The following is a 14,815-nucleotide window of genomic DNA, read 5'->3' as shown; positions in this document are numbered from 1 at the left end:
TTTGACGGGCACTTTTTTTTCTTTTAGGTAGCTAAAAAAATAGGACCCAATCTCTTCTGACTTATAAGATTTCCGTTGAGAAGTTTGCTGTTAGTCTGACGGGATTTCCTTTATAATTTGGCCCTTTTCTTTAGCTGCCTTTAAGATTTTTTCTTACACACTGACCATGGAAAGTCTGATGACTGTATGCCTTGCACAGTTATCTCATGTAGTATCTTGAGTAGTTGTCCAAATTTCTTGTATCTGGATATCAATCTCTCTAGTAAGATGAGGAAAATTTTTTCCTGAATTATTCCCTCAAATATGTTTTCCAGGTTACTTGCTTTTTCTTTCTTCTCTCTCAGGAATGCCGATAATCATAGGTTAGGTTGCCTTACATAACCTCATAATTCTTAAAAGCTTTGTACACTTTAAAAAGTTTTTTTTTTTCTTTATTTTTGTCTGACTGGGTGAATTTGAAAGACCAGTCTTCAAGCTCTGAAATTCGTTCTCCTGCTTGTCTAGTCTAGTGTTAAAACTTTCAGTGTATTTGAAATTCCTTTAGTAAATTTTTCAATTGCAGAAGTTCTATTTGTTTTTTCTTAATGCAGTTATCTTGACTTTTATATTCTGCATTGTTTTTCTGGTTTCTTTGTACTGGACTTCAATTTTTTCTTGGATCTTGTTGAGTTTCTTTGCAATCCATATTTTGAATTCTTATCTGTCATTTCAGACATTTTAGTCTGGCTAGGATCAATTGCTAGAAAACTGGTGCAATCGTTTGGAAGTGTGTAAACCTTGAGAATGCTGAGTAAACACTTGGAATTCTTGCACTGATTCCTTCTCATCCCGGGGAGCTGTTGCTTCTCATTTTTGAATTTGCTATTGTTTGGATGAGGATTTTTAATTTTTTTATTCTTTTTTCTTTCCTTGATGGTATGACTGTGGTGTATGCTGTGTATGATTTTTTGGCTTCATATTTGGGTGCTTTGAGGGGACCCAAGCTCTGTATGTGTTTCTTGGTTGTGGATAGTTTCTGAACAGATTTCTCAGGTTCTGTTGTTGTAATGATGTATTGGAAGTAAAAGCTGACGCTTTAACCTTTTTGGGGGCTGAGGGTCCGGAATCCTCAGGAAGCTTGTCTCATGGACTAAACCCTTCAGGCATCAGGTTTTTATTTGGTGGTGCAGTTTCGGATGCAGTCCAGTAGATGGTGCTTAAGAGTAAGGGCCGGCAGGTAGGCATGTGCCTAGCGGAAACACCTGCCCTGACAGGTGGTAGCAAGAGGTCACGCTGGGCTGTGCTGAGGCCTCAGGGGAGGGGTGGAGGTGCACCGGCTCCTCCTCCTGAGTAGGCACGAATGCGATCCGCGTCGCTCTCATACCCCTGCCACAGAGCTCACATCTTCAGTTTATGAAGCCTTCGTCCTTTGGTTCCCGGCTGCGGTGCAGCTGATGTCTGTGGATATACCACTCTAACAGCTTCCACTAAAACGGGGCTTGGGGCAAAGCTGCTGCTTCCAGTCCAGGGCAGGCAGCTCCACCGCCTGTATAGGGAGGGAGAGTCGGGCCCGTCCTTCCTGAAAGTCCAAGCGGCACAGGCTCGCTTGCAGCCTGGGTGGTGCCACCATGAAAAACTTGGAAAAGGTTCTTAGTGCACACTCACTGGGTCCTGGAAAGAAGAACCACTGCTGTGTCTGCGGCCATATAGCGGGTAGGGGAGAGGTGACCCCTGCTTTTCCACGCCCGTTCCTGGGTGTCAGTGCTGCCCCCTTCTGCGATTGGTGCCACGCCAGCGTTTGCTTTGTCCCTAGAAGGGCTGTGGCAGTCTGTGCTCCCCTCGCTTCGGGGTGGCCCACGCTCAGGGTTGGATCTTCAGGGCTCCTGCCGCTCCCCAGGGACCTGCCCTATACTTGCCGAAGTCAGAGTAGGCTGTGGGGGTATAAGTGCAGGTGGACAATGACGAGGGTAGAGAATCCCCAGGTGGGATAGGGCTCCACCACTGGTGCACAGCCAGGATGGCAGCCGCGGGCTCCGTTTGGGTCTGAGGAGAATGCAGGCATCCCTGAGTGTCCTGGCCACACAGTTCTCCGTCCCTGGGAAGTTTGCAAACCGCTATGATGGTGTTGCCCTGTCACAGGGGCAGAGGGTCTCCCCAGCAGTTTAGCAGTGAGCAGACTGTCTGAGGGGTGAGGGGAGCAGAGAAGCACTCCCACCTGCCCTGTGGCACTCCACGTTCCAGGGGTTGATCTCTGCCAGACTCCTGCTGCTTTCCTTTTCTGCACCCCGGCTACTTCCTGTGGGCACCCCGACAGGACCTGGCTTTCTCTCAGATTTCCGTTTGTACCTTGTCCATTCACTGGTAACTAATCTTTCTGAGGAGAACTTGTCCCTAGTCAGCCGTCTTGGAAACTTACCAAAATTTCACTCTAGACGTTTTACAGATAATCCCATAAATACATGTTATTGGATGGAGGTGTTAGTTGATATGTATCTGCTCCTTGGTCCTTTTGTATCAGCCAGTGATTGAAAACTGGCTGAGCATAAATAAAAAGACTGTATAACTGAAAAAAAGTATTTCCCAGGAGAAGCCCTTCTAAAATTTTTGTTTTAACAGTGGAAATAACTATGTTTGTACCAAGTCCTTTGACATTAGGATGTGAGTTCCCAGAGGGTGAATTAGGTGCTTTGGACAGGGAAGCTGAGGCCAAAGCTTGTGTGGTGGCTCTGCTGCCATCCAGTGGTGAGGGAGATCGGGAAAATCTTTTAGCCTTTCTCAGCCTCAGTTTCCTCATCAGAAAGATCAGGTTATTGTTCTAGTTCTCCAAGGTCACGTTCTACTCAGTTTTCTCTGAGTCTGAGGGAGCGAGATGGGTATTCAGCGTACTCCGGACACTGCCTGGGAGACCTGACCTTGGTCCCGACTGCGTGTTTTCAGGACCTGGCCCAGCCTGAGCCAATGGCCTTAAAGTACAAAGCTGAGAGTCAAAATGGAAGAAAGTCAGCAAGTTTGGAGGATGAAAATAATTTTTTAAAATTTCAAAGTAATGGTGGAACATGGGGTAGCCTACGGTGGTGAGAACAAGGACAGATTTCGAGCTGGGTTTGGATAAGTCGGGGGAAAAAGGAGTGTCTACAGCATTATCAGGTTCCTCAAAGAACACCTTGGGCTGAGCAGTGAGTAACTTACTCCACAGTGAACTGTTGTGCCGTGTGAAGGAGATCCACAGGATGAACTCAGGTCTGGTTTATACTGGGGGGAAACACCAAGCCCAAGAGGGGAACACCGATTCCATTAAACCCTGCCCAAGACCCAGCGGCCTTGACCTTGGGGCTGCCCTGGCAGTGGATTCTCTTCCAGTAAGTGTGGGCTTAGCGGGAATGAATGGTGCTTAGAGAAGGGTTGGAGACATCCATTCTTCCCTCAAATAGTTCTGCTCTAAGTTTAGGAGGGGCCGGGGTAGGGGAATTCTTGTGTCTGAAGCGGCGATACTAATAATACGCTTCGGTACTTACAGTTGGGAAAGGCTTTGCACATAGTATCTTATAAACGTGTTAAGTGCTGGATTTTCCTTTCTGTGTGTTTAACACTCGGGTTCAGATACTAATGTCTTCCTGAGGAGCTCAAGCCGGCGGGAGGAAGAACACAAACAGATAATTTCAACAAACGTGGCCGCTCTCCTAAGCTGGGTGTAGTGATAGTTCAAAGGAGGGCAGACAGGCCAAGAACACCTCTTCTAGACGAGAGGGTGAACCACGGAGAGGAACTGCTGAGGACTGTCTGTTTTCACCAAGTCTCACCACATAACTGGACCCGGGACCTGGACCACATGGTGGAAAGCAGAGTTCTTTCTAGGGAAGGGAAATTGTTGCATCCTTGGAAAATGGAGAGCACCCCTGAGAGGAAACTTGGGACAAGTGTATGGTTGAGATGATTGGAAGTTTGCAAGCATCTCTCTTTTCAGCTGTTGGACAAATATCACTAAGAACCTTCTTTAATACCTGGCCCTGCGCTGAATACATGGATTCAGAGATCAATAAAACATTATCTAAACTGTCAAGGGGATCTCAGGTGAGTAGTCAATAATGGCCATATTGCGTGAGAAGTGCTATAATAAAAACATGATGAAAATATGGGGAAGGGGGAATAACATTTAAAATAGGGAATGGCCTTCAGTCATTGCGTCGATAATAAATGCATAATAAGTGTTTGGAAAACTCTGCCTCTACCTTGAAAGCTCTCTCTCTCTCTCTTCCCCCGCCCCCCACAAAGAGGCTCTCCTATTTTTACAAACTGCCCTGGCCTTCTCACCGCCGCAGCCACCCCCCGCCGCTTCTGACTTATCAGCACTCCCCCCGTCGCTTCTGCCTCATCAGCACTCCCCAGTTTCCCGCCGCCTGCCCGGTTTCTGCCTCATCAGCTCTCCCCAGCTTCCCGCCGCCCGGCTTCCCGCCTAGCGGTTCAAACTGGCCAACAGTTGCCCACCACCTAGCCCCCAACTCTTCCTCTCCTCCAGCCCTTCTACCCTTATAAGACAACCCTGCCCCTCTGGGCGGCGTGGCCATTTTTCCTTTTCGTCCCAGCTGGCATGCCCGGAGGCTCTTTCCTCTCAATAAAGCCTGAACTTAAGAACTTTCTTCTTGCCTGCGGTCCGGTTTTTTCTGACCGAGCTCAGTCTTCCCGCAGAGGGTAGGTCGCACAATAAGGACAACTTTACATTCTTAATTCAACACTGAGAAGAAATGGACAAATTTCTCAGAAACTGCAAAATAGCCAACTCAACCAAGATGAAACAGACAATCTGAATAGTCCTATAAACACTGGAAAATTGAATTTGTAATTAAACAACTCCCCACAAAGAAATGGTCAGGCCAAGATGCTTTTACCAAAGAATTCTATTAACATTTAAAGAAGAATGAACACCAATTCACACAATCTCTTCTGGAAAAATATAAGAGGAGGGAACACTTGCCAAGTCATTGTATGAGGCTAATATCACCCTGACACCAAAACCAGGCAAAGACAGTAGAAAAGAAACTATAAACTAATATCCCTCTTAAATTTAGATGCAAAAATCATCATCAAAATATTAGCAAATCAAATCCAGCAATGTATAAAAAAATCAAACACCATCACAAAGCAGGATTTATTCCAACTGTGCAAGGTTGGTTCAACATTCCAAAATAAATCAGTGCCGTCCACCATATCAGCAAGCTATAAAGAAAAGCTTGAGGCAGAAAAAGCATTGGCAACATCCAATATCCATTCATGAATAAAACGCTCAGATTGCTTACACAATCCCTTTTCCGCGATTTCTTAATGTGAGCAAACAACTGTTCTGATAAACACAATTAACGCGCGACCCTTGGCTGGCTCAGGTCGTGGGGTACGGTCGCCTTTGCGTTTTTCCTTTGAATCTGCCCCTCTTCTGGGTTTGTTCTCTAGAGGCCGGGGGAAGGACTGGGTCCTCTCTCTTCCGCTCCTCTTGCCTATCAGAAACCTCACACTCCTTCCCTTTCCAGAGAAGCTTCGGAGAGTGCTTTGCTGGGTGTGCTGGACCCGGCAGGGCGCAAGTATGTGGGGCTGAGAGCGGTGCGTCCGCGTTTCCTTCGCTGTGACTGTTCTTCCTGCTCCTGCAGGAAAAGACAATGCCCTTTTTGTCTTGGCCACGTGGGACTCCAAAGGGTCCAGAAAGGCGGCGAATCCTCAGAGTGGGCAGGGGAGGAGATAGAATATGGAAATGGGGCGGTAGAGGGGTGGAATGCCACGAATTTCCTGATTGAAGGCTGTCATGAAGCAGGCCTCTTTGGGAGCAAGGCCCTCCAGTATCTGGCGAGGGTAACATCCCACCAGCATCTGGTGAGGTCCAGTCTTGTCCTCACTGCATTTTGGGCCAAAAGCAGAAGGAAGCCGGCATTGCGGCCTGGCGTCATTGACCGAGAGGTCTGCATATTCCCCCGGGTGGAAGCTCTTGGGCTGCAGGTGTGAAGGAAATGCGGTCACCACTGCAGGAAGAAAAGCAACTAAGGAAAATGGCACCATCTTCTCCGAACCTTTTTTGAGACACTCGCTCTGTCGTCCAGGCTGGAGTGCAGTGGCACGATCTCGGCTCACTGCGACTTCTGCCTTCTGGGTTCAAGCACTTCTTCTGCCTCAACCTCCTGGGTAGCCAAGTTTTTTTTTGGGGGGGGGGATATATGTATATTAACGTCTTCAAGCAAAAAGAGACTCTTTCTGCCTGTTGGCCGTCTTCTGCGACTGAATGTGAAAATCCATCCAGACGCTTTCAGTGAAAACTGCCTTTATCTCTTTGTCCTCTTAGGTTAAAATCCGCACTCCGTAACCCCATGGAACAGGAAAATTACAAAGAGCAAATATAAGACGTTTCAGTACTGCAGAAACTGCCCTTCAAGAAGAATCAGAAGACCGATGCGGGAGAGAGGTGAGAGCGTGAATCCGAGTGGGCTGCCCCATCTTCCAGGGTTTCACACTCGGCCTCGCGAAGGCGTGGCCTGGCCTGAGCTGATGTGCTCATATTTTCAAACAGCCAAGTGCCCTGAGACACTTTGGAGCCCTAGAGGGGTGGAATCCCACGGAATTTCCTGATTGAAGGCTGTCGTACTTTGCTACGGTACCTGCTTAATTTGGAAGTGTGATGAACTGTTACTTAAATTGAGTCGGGTAGACTAAGAGACGGCGGCAGTGAGGGACGCCCTTTGGGAGGAAGAGGTCGAGATGCTGAGGCCCAAGGGCCGGCGAGGAAAGAGCGCGCAGCCCGGGCCCCTCGGCCTGGGGAAGGGAGGGCAGGGATGATCCTACGGTTCCTGGGAGGACGCGAAGAGTGCAGAACGCTGACTGCCAGCCCGGGAAAGTCCCCGACGTGCGGTCCTCATCCCTGGACAGGCGGCGTCCACACTCCTCAGCAGCGCGGGGCGCCCGGGGCTCTGATGCTCCAAACCCAGCAGCGGCTGCTGCAGCTTCTGGGAGGCGGAGAGTGTCTGCCGGGAGGATGCCGCACCCGGGCGCTTAGTTCTGCAACTGGAAACCCCATGGCCTCCTGGTTTAAAGCCCGAGTATGGCTCCCCATGGTCTTCGTTTTGGGGATAGGCACAGAACCCTAAGCCTGGCCCTATTGGGAGCCGTAGCCTCCTTGATGGCTGGTGCTTGCTGGGCTTTTTTCAGTCAAATTTCACAGTGCGGCTGGATTTCTTACTTTAGATCCTGTAATAGAAATGGCTGATCTAAGATTTTCATGATTATATTTTGTCCTCTGGGTGCACATGTGGTTTCCGTAGTGTAGTGGTTATCACGTTCGCCTCACACGCGAAAGGTCCCCGGTTCGAAACCGGGCGGAAACATGAGGATTTTGCCCCTAAATTTAGTGAAATTAATCGAGGTTCGGAAACAGAAAACTAGTGTGTACGTTTTAGACCTCATCAATCTAGACAGATGTCGACCAGGCTACAATTGCCACTGGTCTGCTAGATCACAGCAGGCCAGCTTTGGTTCCAGAAATTCCTTAAGGTTCTCTTCATGCTCTTCGATCCCCTGAATTTTCACAGGCTGACGCTGAAAGTGGATGACATCTCAGCACATTTCCTAAGCGTCCTGCCTGGCTCCGCTTTACTCTGATACAGTTGCAGGTCTGACTGATTTGTGAGAGGACAAAAATGAAATATTTTTTGAAAAGATTCTAAATTTGCATCTGGAACTCCTAGAGTCAATCATGGGAGCCACCTTCTCTGTTCTGATCCGGTCCTCGGGGCTGCAGTCTTGCCACGCCTATACTAAAATGAGGATTGATGGCCTCCAAAAGCCAGGAGATTCACCCATTCCTTTAGTTGCACTCTGGGGAACCATATGTTTTCCAACAGATTTTTTGCTTATTGCAGAGTGCCTTATTCCTTCACTGGGAAGAGACTTACTTTCCCAACTACGGGCCACAGTTCAATTTGGAGCACCTCAAGAGAAGGCCACAGGCTGGGAAGGGACACTTCTCCTAGCTCTATACGCATGTCTTAACGCAGACTAAAAAAAAAAAAAACATTCTTTCCACCACATTTTACTTCTCAAGTAGACCCTCTGTGTGCAACACGGAAGTTCCTGTAATGTACCAGTTAATGTACCTAGTCCAGGTTATGTTGAAACTCGGTGTTAATTATCTATGGGAAAAACACTATCCTTTTAGGTGTGATGGCTCACGGCTGTAATCCCAGCACTTTGGGAGGCCAAAGTGGGCATATCACTTGAAGCCAAGAGTTAGAGACGAGCCTGGCCAACATGGCGAAACCCTATCTCTACTAAAAACACAAAAATTAGCTGGGTGTGGTGGTACATATCTGTAATCCCAACTACTCAGGAGGCTGAGGCAGGAGAATTGTTTAAACCCGGAAGGCAGAGGTTGCAGTGAGTCTCGCGCCACTGCACTCCAGCCTGGGTGACAGAGATTGTGTCTTAAAAAAATATATATCCTTTTAGACCTGATGCTCAGGGAGGCGTCCATCCCCTAATAATGAAGTGTGGATTATTATAATTTTGTCAGTTCCAGTGTAACACCCCAATTTTTCCTGTTAATAAGCCAAACGGTTATTGCATGAGCGCGATGGGGGCAGCGGGAAGCCCGAGAGCCAAGTATTGCACTTAGAAAACAATCCTCGTGGGACAGCGGGCCACCTTGGGGGGATGGGGGGGCTCCACCGCCGGCTCCTCTTGGCCACTGGGCTGCCCCGTCCACTTTACAGCTGGGGAAACTGAGGCACCGAGGTGAAGGGAGCCCCCTCGCACACGAGGCCGCCGCCGGGGGCAGGGCGATGGGGGTGGGCACAGGGCAATGAGGGGGGACGGCCGGGGGCGCAGAGGGGGCTGCCCCACCGGCCCGTCCGTCCGACTACGGCTACCTACGTCTGGCTATGGCATCTGGGCAGGCTGGCGGCCGGGACAGTGCAATGACATGGCTTTGGTCTGGATGACGGCCCCGCCCCCGGCCCTCCTGGGCGCGCGGGGCGGTGGGCAAGGGTGACAACCTGGACGACAGGCGCGAGCGCGTGGTGTCCTGGGGGTCCAGGCCACCGGCGGGGCCGAGCAAGGCCGAGTCCCTGTGGTCCGGGCTGGGTGCGGCGGCCCTGGCGGCGGGCATGGGCACCAGGCGTGGCGTGGAGCTGCTGGCCGGGCGCGCAGAGGCCGCAGGGCCCGGCGCTCGGTGGGGCAGCGAGGGCTGCTAGTCGGACAGTGGGCGCCACGCGCGGCTCAGACGGCGCAGGGAGGGCAGGCCCGGCAGGGGGGCGGCAGGTGAGCCGCCGTAGGGAGGTCCGCGGTGCCCGGGGGCTGGCGGGAGACGGGGCCCCAGGGGTGGACGGCGCACCAGGCGCAGAGAGCCAAGTCTGGAGCTTCGGGGCTGCGCCGCGGAGCGAGCTCTTCACTGCCCGGTTCCCGCTCAGTGGTCGTGTCTCCGCCCCCATCCACCAGGTCCGCTGCGTTCTCAGCCGGGCCCTAGGCGCCAGGGCTCCCCGCGGGAGGAAGCAGAAGGCTGAGGCCACGGTGGTCGCCATGACCGAGAAGCGAGAGAAGCTGGCTAATGGTAGGGAGGGAGTGGAGGAGGCGACCATTGTTATTGAGCATTGCACTAGCTGAGGCCTGGAGGCCCCACAACTTCCAGTTAAGGTGAACCCAGCCAAGCCCCCTCAGGGGCAGCTTCGAGGTGACGCTGCTGCGCCCGGAGGGCAGAAGTGCGGGGCTCTGGACTGGGATTAAGAAGGGGTCCCCGCGCAAACTCAAATTCCCTGAGCCTCAAGAGGTGGTGGAAGAGTTGAAGAAGCACCTCCGTAGTGAGATTTGGGCAGAAGTCCTCATGCTGAGCTCTGTGTCCCTGGTGACGTTGGAACATTAATGATGGAACATGGCCAAACTTCACTCATGCGCCTGAAGCCACGGTTTCTTCCCTGCCGGAAATGAAGGTTCAGTTGTGAGACAACCCTCTAGTAAGGCATTGCTAAAGTTACTGGATTTGGTTTAATAAAAGTTGAAATAAAGTTTAAAAAAAAAAGCATAAGTAGACACTCATTTTTACATCCGAATGGACTAATCCGAGACACTCATGCTGCATCCTGGCTTACCTGGACTGGCCTGTCCCCAAGGTTTTAGGACAGTCCCCATCTGTTTGGCAATGCATTGGCAAAACAGCTAAGGAAACCAGTTAATTAATGGATCTGTCTTACAATATGTGGATGACCTATTAATTTCTAGCCTTACTAGGGAAGGATTCTGATAAAAATACAATTCAAGTCTTTACTTTTGTGACAAAACAAGGGTAACAGGTATCTCCTCAAAGGCCCAAATTTCTGTCCAAAGGGTAACGTCATGTATTTGGGACACATGCTCACTCCTGAGACCAGGATCTTGGCCCAGGGATGAAAAGGGACCATCTGGCACTCCACCCCCCTCAAATTCAGAAGGCTTTTTGAGAACAGCTGGATTCTGCCAGGTTTGGATTCCCAGGTTTGGGCTCAGAGCAAAACCATTCTATGAACCTCCAAGAGGGAGTTGTCACAAGCCTTTGAATCAGGGTGGAACCTGTCAACAGGCATTCTTAACCTTAAAAGAAAAGCTAGGAACAGCCCCCGCTTTGAGACTCACTAAGTTAGAAAAACCTTTCACCTGCCGTGTGAAAAACAAGGGAGAGCTTTGGATGTTCTGACTGGAAGGCTCAGGAACTACTTCGGACCAGTGGGTTATTTCCCTGAACAGCTAGAGCAGGTGGCAGCTGGGCGGCCAGGAGGCTTGAGACCTGTGGCTACCATCACTCTATTGGTGGAAGAAGCCAGTAAGTTTACCTTAGGACAACAATGAGATGTCATAGCACCCCCACTTAACCCCACGAAGTACAGTACAGAGGGTCCTGGAGCCAAATGTATACCAACGGCTACCAGGGGACCAGCTGCTTAATTATCAGGTCCTTTTGCGTGACTTCCCAGATGCTACCCTTAGAGTATGCTGATTTTTAAACCCTGCTACGCTGTTGCTAGACCTCACGTCTCAAGAAACAGATCCCCAACTCATGGACTTCTGTGTGGAAACCATGGAAGAGAGCTCTAGAAGGCCCGGCCTTAAAGACCAGCCCTTGTCTAACCCCAATGCTGAGTAGTGTAGAGAAGGAAGTAGCATTATTTATGAGGGAATAAGAAAGGTAGGTTAGCCCACAAGAAGTCATTGAGGCCAAGGGTTTACCTTCTCATACTTCTGTTCACAAAGCAGAATTAGCTGCTCTAATTAGGGCATTCCAACTATGGAAAGACTTAAGGTCGGGGCAGTGGCTCACGACTGTAATCCTAGCACTTTGGGTGGCAGGAGGCAGAGGTGGGTGGATCACTGGAGGTCAGGAGTTTGAGACTAGCCTGGCCAACATGGTGAAACCCCGTCTCTACTAAACATACAAAAATTAGCCAAGTGTGGTGGTGGGTGCCTGTAATCCCAGCTATTTGGGAGGCTGTGACATGAGAATCACTTGAACCCAGGAGGCAGAGTTTGCAATGAGCTGAGATTATGCAACTGCATTCCAGCCCGGGTGACAGAGCAAGACTCTGTTACAAAAACAAACAAACGAAACGTAAGAGCCAATGTATTTGCGGACTGTGAATCTGGGTTCCTGGAGCTCCATGCTCGGGCAGCCATAGGGAAGGAAAGGATCCCCCAAACAACTTTACTCAGATCTTGGAACTTTTAGATGCTGTCCAACTCCCAAAGGAAATAATTATTCGCTGCAGGGGACACCAGAGGGAGACACTTTTATTATTAGGGGAAATGGCCTGGTCGAAAGAGCAGCTAAGGCCACAGCTGAGGCAGGTGTTCCAGGCTGCTGCACTACCACCGAGCACTCCATCCATGTCAGCAGTACTGTACCCTTAGGGAAATTAAAGGGACTGAGCGCAAGGCTTCCAGCGAGACCCCAGATGGTTGCTAGAAAACAAACTCTATTCCTTGCAAAGGCATAAGAATGATTAAAAAAGAAAAAGAAAATAAACTCTATTCCTGAGGCTGAGAAATGGGAAATAATTAGACATTTTCATGATTTCTCACATTTGGGATAGGATTCTCCATTCACACTAGTTTCTCAAATATTCTTGGAGAAGGGATTGTTCCAGACTATAAAAAGGGTTACAACTTGGGAAGTCGCCCCATACCCTGATCCCCGCCTAAACCTGTACAGCACCAAGGAACACACATGGGGAGACGGGAAGACAGATTTAACCCGGATGCCGCCTTGCAGGGGACCACAGTATTTGCTAGTATTTTCAGATGCTTTCACCAGGTGGATAGAAGCTTTCCCCACAAGGACAGAGAAAGCACTGGAAGTGTCCAAATTCTTTTTTTTAATCGAATGCCTTTATTTTTGCTCCCTTCAGCAGCATGTGGGAAGTGGCAGTGACCTCGGCAGCAGGCCTGGTATCTTTGCCCTGTTGAGAAGCCACGATCTCAGCTGTACTAGTCAGGTATTTTTTCAGACAGCAAGTAGAAGTGGTGGCCAACTCCAGTGTTGTATCCTGGAGGAGGTCTGGGTCGGCACTGGGCAAGGTAGGTAGCTAGCTGCCTGACCCTTAGTCTGGGGCTGGAACTTCTGTTTGCCTGAGTAAAGGGATGTCAGTCCTAAGATTTCTCCACATTGTGTCTTGCTTCTGCAGTGGCGAAAAGGCTGGTCCTTGAATTGTCCTGCATGGTACCCTAAGGCCGGCCCACTGGCTCTTTTTGATCAAGGATTCCAAGAAAAGCTGTCCTTGGAGGCCCTTGAAATAACATAGGAAGCAGCATGAGTGCTCGAGCTGTGGCTGACACAATCCAGCTCACACTGCCATCACAGAGGCTGAGTGAGCAGTCACCGAGGGAGGGGGCTCCAGCTCATTCCATTCCCATGGGGCAGGTGACTAGAAGGTAAGAGCGCCTGAGTAAGCCAATGCCTTCCTGTATCCACACCCAGGAATACCTTCCAGTTGTCCAAGCAGCCATAGTTGTAAGGGTTCCTATATTCTCTGCCTTTGGCCTGTAGCCGACGTCTCTCCTTCTTGTTGATGTGCCTTTCAATGCTAGTCTCACCTCGACTGATGAGAATAGCATGCCATACAGTTAGGGCACCCAGGGCAAGCACATGGCATGAGAACAGCATGCCATACAGTTAGGGCACCCGGGGGAAGCACATGGCATGAGAACAGCATGCCATACAGTTAGGGCACCCGGGGGAAGCACATGGCATGAGAACAGCATGCCATACAGTTAGGGCACCCGGGGGAAGCACATGGCATGAGAACAGCATGCCATACAGTTAGGGCACCCGGGGGAAGCACATGGCATGAGAACAGCATGCCATACAGTTAGGGGACCCAGGGCAAGCGCCACAGAACTGCACAGGAACCAGAGGTAGACAAGACTCCTATGAGTCAACCTTTCTCGAAAGGAGAAGGTGCACGGTGGGGCCTCGTGGGAAGTCTGGTTGGCAACCGCCTGTAGTTTGTTCTTGTCGAGCTGCTTCATTTTCTCGATGGCAGCATAAGCCTCCTGGAAAAGGCCCCAGCTTCCATAGCTGCAGTAGACACAGCCCAGAGTCATGAAGAAGCAGAAAGAGAAGTACCGATGGTTATAGGGGCCCACACAATTCTTTAGCCGGGGGCAGTGATGATCCATCTTCAGCACACACCTGTTGCAGATGCTGCAGTGGTGCGTTCTGGCTGGCTTGGGGTAAATGTATTTCTTACAAATGGAGACCATGGCAATATCACTCCTGCCCTGGGGTGGGTATCCAGGCAGAGCGGTGATGGCCTGGTAGTAGTGTAAGACAATGAGGATCAGATTCCAGTGGCAGAGAAGAAATGCCAGCAGAGTCGTGGCACTGAATAGGTTCGGAGGAGGAGAGGCAGGACACACAGGTAGGCGACAGCCACAATGGAGCCTGTCAGCACAATCACCAGCACCACGAACACCACGCCGAACCAGCGGATCACGTTGTCTACCAGCCAGTAGACAGGCTCAAAGGCAGCATCGACAGCGGTGTCACTGCCCCCAAAGGAGAGGTGGAGCAGGGAGCTCAGGCAGACCTTGCCATAGCGCCAGCGCTGTGCTAGACCCTGGAGCAGAGGTGGACAGCGGCGCCTGTAGCCCAGCAGCAGAAGCAGGTGGAGGCAGAGGCGGGCCGGGCCCAGCAGCAGGCTCCGCTGGCCTCGCATGGTTCTGCGGAACTCTGCCTGGGTTTGTCCAATGAGAAGTCGACTTCGTTTCCACTTGGGTTTTGGGACAGCGGCAATCACGGCCGTCAGATACCACATTCCCAGTAAGTGAGCGCTTCCCATACAGAGTCCTGGATAGAGGTCGAAGCTGGAAGGCTGGACGGCCTAGAGCTTCTGGGGGCAGTGACTGATAGAGCATTTTTTCTGCAGGCGAATGTCTGTCTAACTGGGAGGAGGGCAGCCTGGGCAGTGGCACCTACACCCGCCACGGTTACATCTTTTCATCGCTTGCCGGCTGCCTGAAGAGCAGCGAGAATGGCGCGGTAAAGGGAGCGGCTTGTCATCTCCTCTCTCTGTTTTCTCTTAGGCTTTACGGTGATCCCCGGGAAAGAGGAAATAAAAGCGGCGACCCCTAAAATTACTCTGGTTTACCGCCTGAGAGTTTGAACTGCAGAGCGGCGGGGAGGACCCAGGAAGAGCCAGTAGTAAGTTTGAAGAAGTCAGGATGGCGACACCACAGGACAGACTAGAGAGTAGATTGCTGCACAGAGGGAATGTCTTGGGTACCTGTCTTCAGTCTGCAGCTAAGTGCTGTTTAGTACATGTATTTGAGGAGACGATGCAGAGCA

The 14,815-nt window shown here is 50.7% G+C and overlaps 1 long non-coding RNA gene, 1 other non-coding gene and 2 pseudogenes across 3 annotated transcripts in view; 3 read left to right on the top strand and 1 right to left on the bottom strand.

Annotated features, from left to right (window-relative positions):
• LOC144580181 (uncharacterized) overlaps positions 1–14,815 on the top strand; it is a 34,922-nt gene that overhangs the window by 14,572 nt on the left and 5,535 nt on the right. For both annotated transcript variants that reach the window (XR_013529298.1, XR_013529299.1), the window contains 2 exons: positions 6,302–6,421; positions 14,554–14,671. This is a non-coding gene — a long non-coding RNA (uncharacterized LOC144580181). The remainder of the gene's footprint in view (positions 1–6,301; positions 6,422–14,553; positions 14,672–14,815) is intronic.
• On the top strand, positions 7,265–7,337 carry TRNAV-CAC (transfer RNA valine (anticodon CAC)). Its single transcript has one exon. It is a non-coding gene; the product is annotated as a tRNA-Val (tRNA).
• On the top strand, positions 8,810–11,098 carry LOC144580193 (uncharacterized; annotated as a pseudogene).
• LOC100398641 (palmitoyltransferase ZDHHC16-like) lies at positions 12,363–14,434 on the bottom strand (annotated as a pseudogene).

This window comes from Callithrix jacchus, chromosome 18 (genome assembly GCF_049354715.1).
Source record: "Callithrix jacchus isolate 240 chromosome 18, calJac240_pri, whole genome shotgun sequence".
NCBI classification, from domain to species: domain Eukaryota; kingdom Metazoa; phylum Chordata; class Mammalia; order Primates; family Cebidae; genus Callithrix; species Callithrix jacchus.
The sequence above is the reverse complement of the archived record's forward strand: the minus strand, read 5'-3'. Positions and strand labels throughout refer to the sequence as shown.